This window comes from Lagopus leucura, unplaced genomic scaffold (genome assembly GCF_019238085.1).
Source record: "Lagopus leucura isolate 7727_CA_CO unplaced genomic scaffold, USGS_WTPT01 Super-Scaffold_100015, whole genome shotgun sequence".
Lineage (NCBI taxonomy): Eukaryota > Metazoa > Chordata > Aves > Galliformes > Phasianidae > Lagopus > Lagopus leucura.
This window is the reverse complement of record NW_024962269.1, coordinates 9,376,745-9,385,824: the sequence shown is the minus strand read 5'-3', so window position 1 is coordinate 9,385,824 and position 9,080 is coordinate 9,376,745. Positions and strand designations below refer to the sequence as shown.

Genomic DNA, 9,080 nt, shown 5'->3' with positions numbered 1-9,080 from the left:
TGTGCACAATGTGGCAAGATTTTCAGTTACATAAATCAGCAGTGTGTTGTAGCTCACTTTTATTTGCAGCCTTTCACAAGAAAGAACATTAAGTTCTCTCTGCTAAATTGCACAGGCTGCTTTTTTTTCCCTTCTGCCTTGAGATAATCAAAAATATTGCTATTTGCTGAAAACTCTTACTTTCCACTGTTATGGTTCTGTCTGTTGTACTCTATGTATTTAGTTCAATAACTCAGCAGCAACTTAGTAGTCACAAACCTTATTACTATGTAGGTAAATCTTGGACCAGAAAGAATGAGGCTTGTGAAGCCCAGAGCCCAGGTGTATCTTGTCCGAAGCCTTGCCAGAAACCTGGGACAAAGCAAAACAGCCTCAGAACAGTAAAGAAATGCCGTGTCCAGAATTCAGTGAAACCAGGCAGCTGTGCTCTGCACCACCCTTTTCATTCCTTCTTTTTGTTACATGCACATGGCATGTAACACAGCAAAAACCATTGGTAGAAACATCACTTCGCCATGTTCTATTTACAATATAGCTTTTTCCGTGAATTGACCTTGTTGATCCCAACTGCGTTCTGAACATCTTCTGTACACACTGCCCTTAGACACAACAGAGACTCCGGTAATCAGATTCCCAAGAAAAACAGAACATAATAATTTCAATTTTTCTGCGCTGCATGTTATTATTTTTCATAGTGAATCTGTAGAACAAAGGCCGTTAAAGTGATAAGCCAGAGCTCTATCTGTGTATACTTAAATTCACTAGCTTTTGGAATGGTCTTCGCTGTTTGGCTTCAAATCCACAGGACAGAAGAAACACCCTAATGTCCTTTCTCCGTGTCAGAGCATCCATCAAGTGAAAGCAAGCAGCCAAAAGGGGCGTCTACCAGCCCCGATTCGTATCTCCATTAAAGGGCTAATCACTTCTTTCCATCTGGAAAAACAAATAGGGGAACAAAGCCAGAATTTTCTCAGTCTGAAAAGCCCTTTAAAGCTCTGATATTCAGGCAGTGCTGCAAACACACCCACTTCACCACTGTTTTGAACCTGCTGCAAGATATGCTTTCAGCTTTATAATTTAAAAGCAATAAAATGTTAGTTCAAATTATTTCCTTGGTTGTAGAGTTAGTTATTTGCCTTTGCATTATGGCCAATGGCACAGAACTGGGCGCAAGATTCTGTTGCTGTGCTCAAGAGAATAAGTGAATAACTCTCTATTCAGGCCAGCCTGCTCAAGTCCATTAGTTTGGTGCTTATTCCGGTTATGTCTACTCATTGCTCTCATTTAGAAAATTGATTTTTTTTCTGTAGATGCATCATTTCAAGCAATGAGAAGTGGCGATGGCTCTTTGTCACCCTGTATCATACAGAAATACTATTCTGGGCCAGACAAGCAGAGCATCTAACAAATCTGTCCACCTTTCCACCTTTCAGGCTGACTGTGTTAAACCCAACTGTTTCTGCCTCTGCCTCACTGTTCCTACTTCCCAGCAGACCGTGGGCTTCCAATGCAGTAGTTTTCATCCGAAGGAGCCACAGAGTAAAATTTAACATCATTTGTAGCTCCCTGTGATTACACAGGTCACAGAGAAAGCAGCGTCCTTTTATATGATGATGGTATAGCACCAAAAACATTAAAATGCCAACATTCACAATTTATATGGATTTCAATTAGCTGAGATATCTTAACACGTCAACAGGGAATATATTAATTTACTTTCTCTTTATAAGAAGAAAGCCTAAAATCTTAAAACAAGGCAACAATTTAAGCCTGATGTTTATACGACTCTAATAGTGCCAGTGCTAGAATCTCATCTATCATGTGAAGTTACTACCAAACACTAAAAGCACAGTGAGCAGCCAGAGACTCAGAGCCCATCTGACAGAAGGATGCACAGGATTAACAGAAAATAGAAAGCAGGCTCCAGGACCTGATCTCTGAAGTTGGTGGCGCATCCTCCATGGCCCATCTCCCTCGCAATGGCTGCTCTCTAAGGAAGGAGGGATTCGCTCAGATCCGCAGCAGGGCTTTAGGTTTGCTTTTCAGCTCAGCAGACAGTCCAGCAGCCACAACACACAGCTGCCTGTACCAATATGCTCCGCTGAATCCTTAAACATACTGGGGTTTGTTTACTCTGAATGAATACTACAGTGATTATAAATTAGACTTCAATTGCCATTAAGTGGATGTAAAACAGGACAATAACCTTTTACTGCAAGATGTATAATAGCAGCTATCTGTGTGTAATAGGAAGTCTCATGTTTGATCCATAGGGCCATTTTGCATTTTCAAGCAGTTAGCCACAAAAAAAAAACAAAAAACACAACCCAAGCTGGTAAACGACAAACATTGAAAATTCAAGCAAACAAGCTTTTTGTGCTTGTTCACTCCTTTAGAGATTCACTGTAGACTTCCCATCTTTCCACCACTATAATTTAATTTGGACCTTTTCAACACTTCCCCACTTGGGAAATTCAACTCCTAATACTAAAGTGAAAATTCAAAAGTTATGAATGTTTTCAGTTACCTCTGTAAGAAGAGAGTACTGTCCATTGGACAGGACAAGAGGTTTTATGTTGGGCCAGAGAAGGTTTACTTCACCTGTTTAGCCCCTAAATATATTTAGAGTTGAGCAGATGGATTAGAACAAATGGGATTTCAAGGGTAACAATGCCAAAAATATTTTCTTCACTTACTGGGAGAAAATTGTTCTACTGGGCTGTACCAAATCAGTGCCTCCCCATGAGTTCGTTTGCACAGCTTTATTTCATACAGTAGGTTTACTGTTCAGCTCCTGCTAGTAGCCCTGGCTGACATGTATCACTCTTGGATGAAGGGGAATACTCTCACTGTGGTTCAATTTTCTTGTGAATGCACATGCCACATAAAAAAATCTCTCATTTAAAAAGCTTCCTGTGTACTTAACTGCTCTTACATCATCATAATAGGACTATTTTTATTCATTGGGTGATCAGGCATGACTTCTAAAATATACATTGTGGTGACAGTACAAACCACAGCAGCGTAAATCAAATTTAAGAAACTGTCAAGAACAAAATCAGGCAAGTGCTTACACGTGTATTTTACAGCCTAAGAATGGCTGAGGACAGAGGAATCAGCCACACTCAGGACCCATGGTAGGGTAAAGCACAACCCATCAGCTTTTACAGCCAATGCAAGAGATGCACGTGGTCTGCAGCACAGCCCCTCTCTGCCTGGCACTGCACCTCTAACTTACAGCTTTCTACTTTCAAGTAGCAAAAAAGTCAGTCACTAGGAACTAAGAAAACTTACTTTTCAGGTGCAGTAGAATGCAGCAATTCCTTCGATGAGGGAATCTGTACTTTTTGCAGCTTTGTCTAACCAGGAGTATGACGTGCATCCTACAGACATATTCATTTCACCAGAGACCTTTCTGAAAGCACTGTAACTAAATTATTTTCCAGGCTTACGTGAGTCATTATAAGCCAGACCTTGGGAGTCACTGAAAATACAGAAGACAATTTTAGAACATTTAAAATAATAATAATAATTAAAAGAAATCACATTTCAGGAGAGAGGAAAAGTAGTTCAAAAAGTAACTGAATAGTCAGGTTGTTGGTTTGGTTTTTTTGTTGTTGTTTTGTTTTGTTTGATTGAGACGAAAACCTTGAATTTGCCCAATTGCTTCTAAAAGTCTTTGGGAAACATGCTTTTCCATTAGATTATCTCATCTTGCCCGAGATGAAGACATGAAGAACTGTCAGTGTTTGACATGCAGAAATTTTGTTTCAGTTTAATCTGGTTTTCATTGTCCTCTAAACATTAGAATACAGTTTTGCACCATTTCTAACATTCAATTTTGCATTCCTTTGCAATGGGATGAAGCTCTTCCCTTCTTCAACTAGGGAGACCTGAAACAGAGCAGTTTTTCAGCAAGCACAAGGGCTTTGGAGCACCTTCTCCTGGCCCCTCAGAGATCAGAGCTCACACACACACAAAAAAAAAAAAAAAAAAAAAAAAAGATGAAATCCAGGTAATTTAAACTTATTGCATAAGGAATGTTATTAATTCTATTGCCAAATCACCTAGAAGGTCATTTTAGATATTCTGTATGTACTAACAAATGATAATCATCTGCCCAAGGAAAAATCCCAATTCAGCACCTCTTCATAATTCTTCTGAGAATCCCGTCTCAGCCTCCACCTCTCAGAGTAGCTTTCAGCAGATCAGTTCTTTGATTCAGCCACCATTCAGCAGCACAGTTCTTACTGTGAGTTGCAGGAGAGGTGATGAGAACGAACCAGTAGGATGAACAGAGCTGGGAGCGCTCATCCCTCTCCACATTATGGTGGATTTATGTCAAAGGAAGAATAAGCAAAACATGCAAATCACTCACAGCTTTCAGTGGCCAACATGCTCATTTGTAATAGCCTTGTGGCCCATTTCTGTTTCTCAGCAAATGAAGCATATGGTGAAAATACAAGGAAAGGCAGCCAGAATATACAGACTTCGTGACATTAAGCCTGGATTCAGAAACTCTACCTATGCCAAGTCCACAAACCATCTCAACGGTACATAATGAAGACATAAAACATCCTTTGCCTGGGAAACAAATCTAGCTTATTATCTCTAGATGTAATTTAGACCTGGCTGGTGATGAGAGGAACTGGTAGCATAATGATTTATTTAGAAAAGTTTTCTAAGGAAAAAAAAAAAATAAATCACATGTGGCATTAAGAAATATATTACTTAAAAAAACTGACGTATACATACACCTAGTATCGCTGCCAAAAAGGAAACTTGGAAAGCATAATAAAACAAAATACCAAAGCTTTGGAGACTTCAGAACATTATACCCTGGCACAAAACCATTCTTAGTATCTCTACACAAAGGCAGCATGCTACAGGCTAAACGTCATTGTAACCCAACCAGATTCACCATTTCTCCTTTCTCGACCCTTAGACACACCTCAATTTATAGGTATAATGGCGTTAAGATTGATGTTGATTAAACATAGCAAAGCATTTTTGTTTTACACAGCCTCCAAAGTGCCGTGCTGCTTGAGCTCACTTGTGTTGGTTGACCTTGGAAGTAGTTGAGTCATGGGCAGTTCGAGCTGCAATCTCAACAACCATCAAATCATATACATTGTCATGGTCTTGTTATCTGGACTTTGTACTTTCCTACCATGGAAGAGTTTTCACATACATTATACAGGAAATGAAGCAAAATGTAATTATAGCATTCAACATCTCCAAGACAGATAGATAGCATGAGGCATAGAACAGAGTTCAGCAGTCAGCTTTCAATAAATCTCACCAGGTAGGAAGGATCTGAGTGCAGCATACATCACTAAGTCACCTGCTTCAGAATTGTATCATTATCTCATCACAGGAACAAGGGGTTATAAGGTTATTGCAATTTCAAACAATCAGCTTTAAGCAGGTTTCTCTAAGGGACTTTCATTCTTTACTTTTACACATCTTCATTTGGGTTTTAACATATACTACAAAATTCTATTATGTCATATTAAATTGAGTTATCTCAATGAAAACATTTCTACTAAGGTTAACCCGGACATTTAATTCCATTAGTACCAGTTTTTCAACATAACAACTTTTCTCATAATAGCTTTTTATTCTCAAAAGGAAAAGACACAGCTACAGAGCTTTTGAATGTTCTGATGTGATTGAGCTGAACAGACGAAAGGTACTATAATGAACAAAATCACATATTTGCCCTTGAATTCAGCAGATGATAAATCAGGCACACAGCCTTTGCATTAAATGTTTGTAACCTCCTTTCTAGACGAGAGCACAGACAACTGTCACATTTTCAAGGGGAGATGTTTTCTTCATTCATTTCTTACAGGATAAAAGTCTTGGGATTTTGGCATGTTTGGATACGGGGGAATCTTCACTGCAAAAGAACAATAAAAACAATGCAAAAAAAGTTATAATATAGTTGGAATCTCTGTTTCAAATAATCCCAAATAATCTTTTCCCCCAAGGACCTCACGATGCACAAACCTGTGCCTTACGCTGCTACTAAATTTAATATTGATGTGCTTATTATGGAGGTGGAGTGAGTGTAAAGACTCTCTCGGTGGTTGTGATTTTTCCTCCCTGCCAGCACACATTAAAAATGCCATTTTTCTTAAGTTTATCTATTGCGTTCACTGCTCCCATGGTATTTTTATATGTTCAGTAGGTGAAATGTTTTGAGAAAGCCCCTTCATAGACACTATAGGCTTAGCTAAATTACATACTATGCGATACGTGCTCTACAAATGCACATAGGCAGACTCCAAGGCTCAGCTTGTGCAAAGCAATTTAAGCCTTGGTGAAAGGACTGTGGATCACAATCTATTATTACTTAGTTTTTCACTGATGTTGCACAGCAGAAGTACAGTGATCAGCTTCATATTTTGCTCTCCTTCCCCTTTTCCTTATGATGGTGTGATCATGAAGTCCTCCTGTACTCACAAAAATTCATTTTCACATATTTTTTAAAAAGCCTATGTTCTTAAAGTCTTAAGATACCCAGTTCTCTTTATAATTCAAGAATATATACAAGAAGAAAACACAGAAATTGTATAAAAGGAATTGAAACGTTTTTTTTTTTTCAGTTTCAATTACATAAGTGCAATTTCTTTATATACTTCTAAATCGTCTTAGTTGTAACTAAGATTAAGTTTTGGTAACTGGTTTAAATACCTAAAGAACTAAGCTGAACCAACTCCAGGTTAGGGAGTTATTTAGCTCAGTGTGTGCAATTTGTACGTACATTTAGACCTTGAAATTTGCATTCTAATTTAAAGCACGAGAGAGAGTGAGACAATATAAACAACAAAAGTAACCTTAAAAAAAAAGAAAAAACGAAAAAGAACATGAGCCAGAGTTAGTTCTTTAAAAGTAATTAACAAAAAAAAAGTCTTACTTTTATCAGCAAAAGGATTTTCCTTTGAGGCTTTGCTTCCATTATCGCACAATGAATCTTCCGACATCAGAAAAACAGATGTTCACTTAAGTCTGCACAAATGCCAAATGCTCTTTGTCTTAATATCCACTCTGGAAGGACTTCTTTGTTAATGAGGACAGATTAGCAATTTATTAATGCTCCTGCATCTGCTGCTGCTCCTGAGTCTTTCCCTTCAATGTGGTCCAAGTCAAATGCTATACAAAATGAGTCTGAAAGAAAGCAAAGTATATAATGAGCTTTGTACAGGCAGAAACCCAGTGAAGAAACAGGGTGAGGATGGTGTGCTGCTACGGTTTGTAAATGTAATGGTATGTATCTGAAGTTGATGTGCCTGGCTATGAAAAATAGACCCAGGACCCCTACGTCTGTATGCACCAGTAGGCTAAGCACAACCGTCATGCTGGAATTTGTTGGTCTGAATTAAGTGCACTGGTAACTTCACATTTAAATGTAGTCTCCAGAGCTGAAAAAACAGCCTGTGGACTCAATTCTCGCTACACAGACAGGGACAAAACCCCACGTAAAGAACGGAGTTTCAGGGGGGAACTCAGAGGACTTGGTATCTCCCTCTTGTCCGAAGGAATCCGGCAGTCAGAGCTGCACGCTTCTTGCAGAGAGAGCAGAAGGCTCCACCGTGTGGTCAGCTTGGTTCCTTGTCATTATCAGACACTGACAATCACGGCTATTTAACTAAATCGGTGTAATTCGGGTCTAGATGTCCATCCTATAGCAATGGCCTTGGCTCACATAGACTTTACTGATGCCATTCCTTCTGTTTTTCCTGTAACTTGCATTGCACTTGTGATGTTTCTAGCTGATAAACAACTACATCTACTTTAACTGCACACTGGGATGCAATGATGGGAATCTAAGAGAACACCAGGAATACTAAATTCACATGAATTAATGTGGAAGTCAATAAACAATTAAACCCCTACAAGAAATCCAGATCAATATTTAAAACTTAAAGGTTATCCCTCAAATTCAAAAAAGAAATGGTGAATAATTAATTAGGGGAAAAAAAAAAAAAAACACCTGAAGTTTGTAACACTCAGGATGCTTTTATTATTTGAATACCTTGTATTTACTTTATATTCTTCCTCAGCATAAATATTCCATGCTCTGCTAACTACTGAGTATCTGTAGATGTCTAGAGAGATTATTAACACATATCAATGGGAAAGCTAAGTGATTGGATACTTAGGCTGTGATTCAAAGTATGTTGAAGGCTTTCAGTAGGTTTTTTTTCAGCGCTCTCTAAAGACTTTGAAAATGCTGTAGTGGGACCAAGGAGACCCATTGTAAAGAACTTGAGAATATTATCACCATTTCTATAGAATGAGAATTCCACTTCCTATTATACCCCTGTAGCTGAAAAGGTGGGAACACAGTGCAGCTTCCTTCAAAGTCTTCACACACTCCTACCTGAAGAAAATTCATACATTTATCTAAAAAACATCATCTGTGGAAAGGTAAAGTTCTCATAATAAATGTTTTTGGAACAAAAAGAAGTATCTGGTTCAGATGAGTAATGTGTTTTTCACATTTCCTAGAAATACGTAATGTGACTCTGTTGTCTGACTGTCATAGAAAACAATTCTTCTTGCAATGATGAATAATACAATGAACATACTGTAAATGCCAGAACACAAAATCAGCCAGGAATCCAGACCACATTATATGCCACGTTCACAGAAGATTCTGAGGAAAGTAAATGAAACATTTATAAAATGGGAGAATAAAAATGTCATTTCAACTGACAGAGCACCTTTCTGAAAACTCCTTTCTTGGCTGCTATTTTAATTCACTGTTTACATACTGTGGAAAAACTTATTGAAAGGAAATGATAGATCAAATATCAAGTGGACATTGGAATAGATAAATAATGCAAAATATATGTTTCCAACTACAAGGTCCAGACATTTAAGCTGCTCTGTTTAAGAACAAGAAGCTAATCCGATTTTGTTTTAATCTGATTTGGAATTTGTAACATGACCTAATATGTAGAAACCAGATCAATGAGATTAGGAATCTACACCTCTCTAAGGAAAAAGAGCCAATAGAATATTCCATAGACATACACAGAGACAAAACAATTGGAATCTGAGCGGAATGT

General features: G+C 38.1%; 1 long non-coding RNA gene across 5 annotated transcripts in view; it reads right to left on the bottom strand.

The window, feature by feature from the left end:
- Window positions 1-4,381: 4,381 nt before the first annotated feature.
- The window catches only part of LOC122182733, a 280,673-nt gene continuing 275,974 nt past the window's right edge, over window positions 4,382-9,080 (bottom strand). For all 5 annotated transcript variants that reach the window (XR_006179961.1, XR_006179964.1, XR_006179960.1 and 2 more), the window contains 2 exons: window positions 6,923-7,173; window positions 4,382-5,902 (listed from right to left, as the gene is read on the bottom strand). This is a non-coding gene — a long non-coding RNA (uncharacterized LOC122182733). The remainder of the gene's footprint in view (window positions 5,903-6,922; window positions 7,174-9,080) is intronic.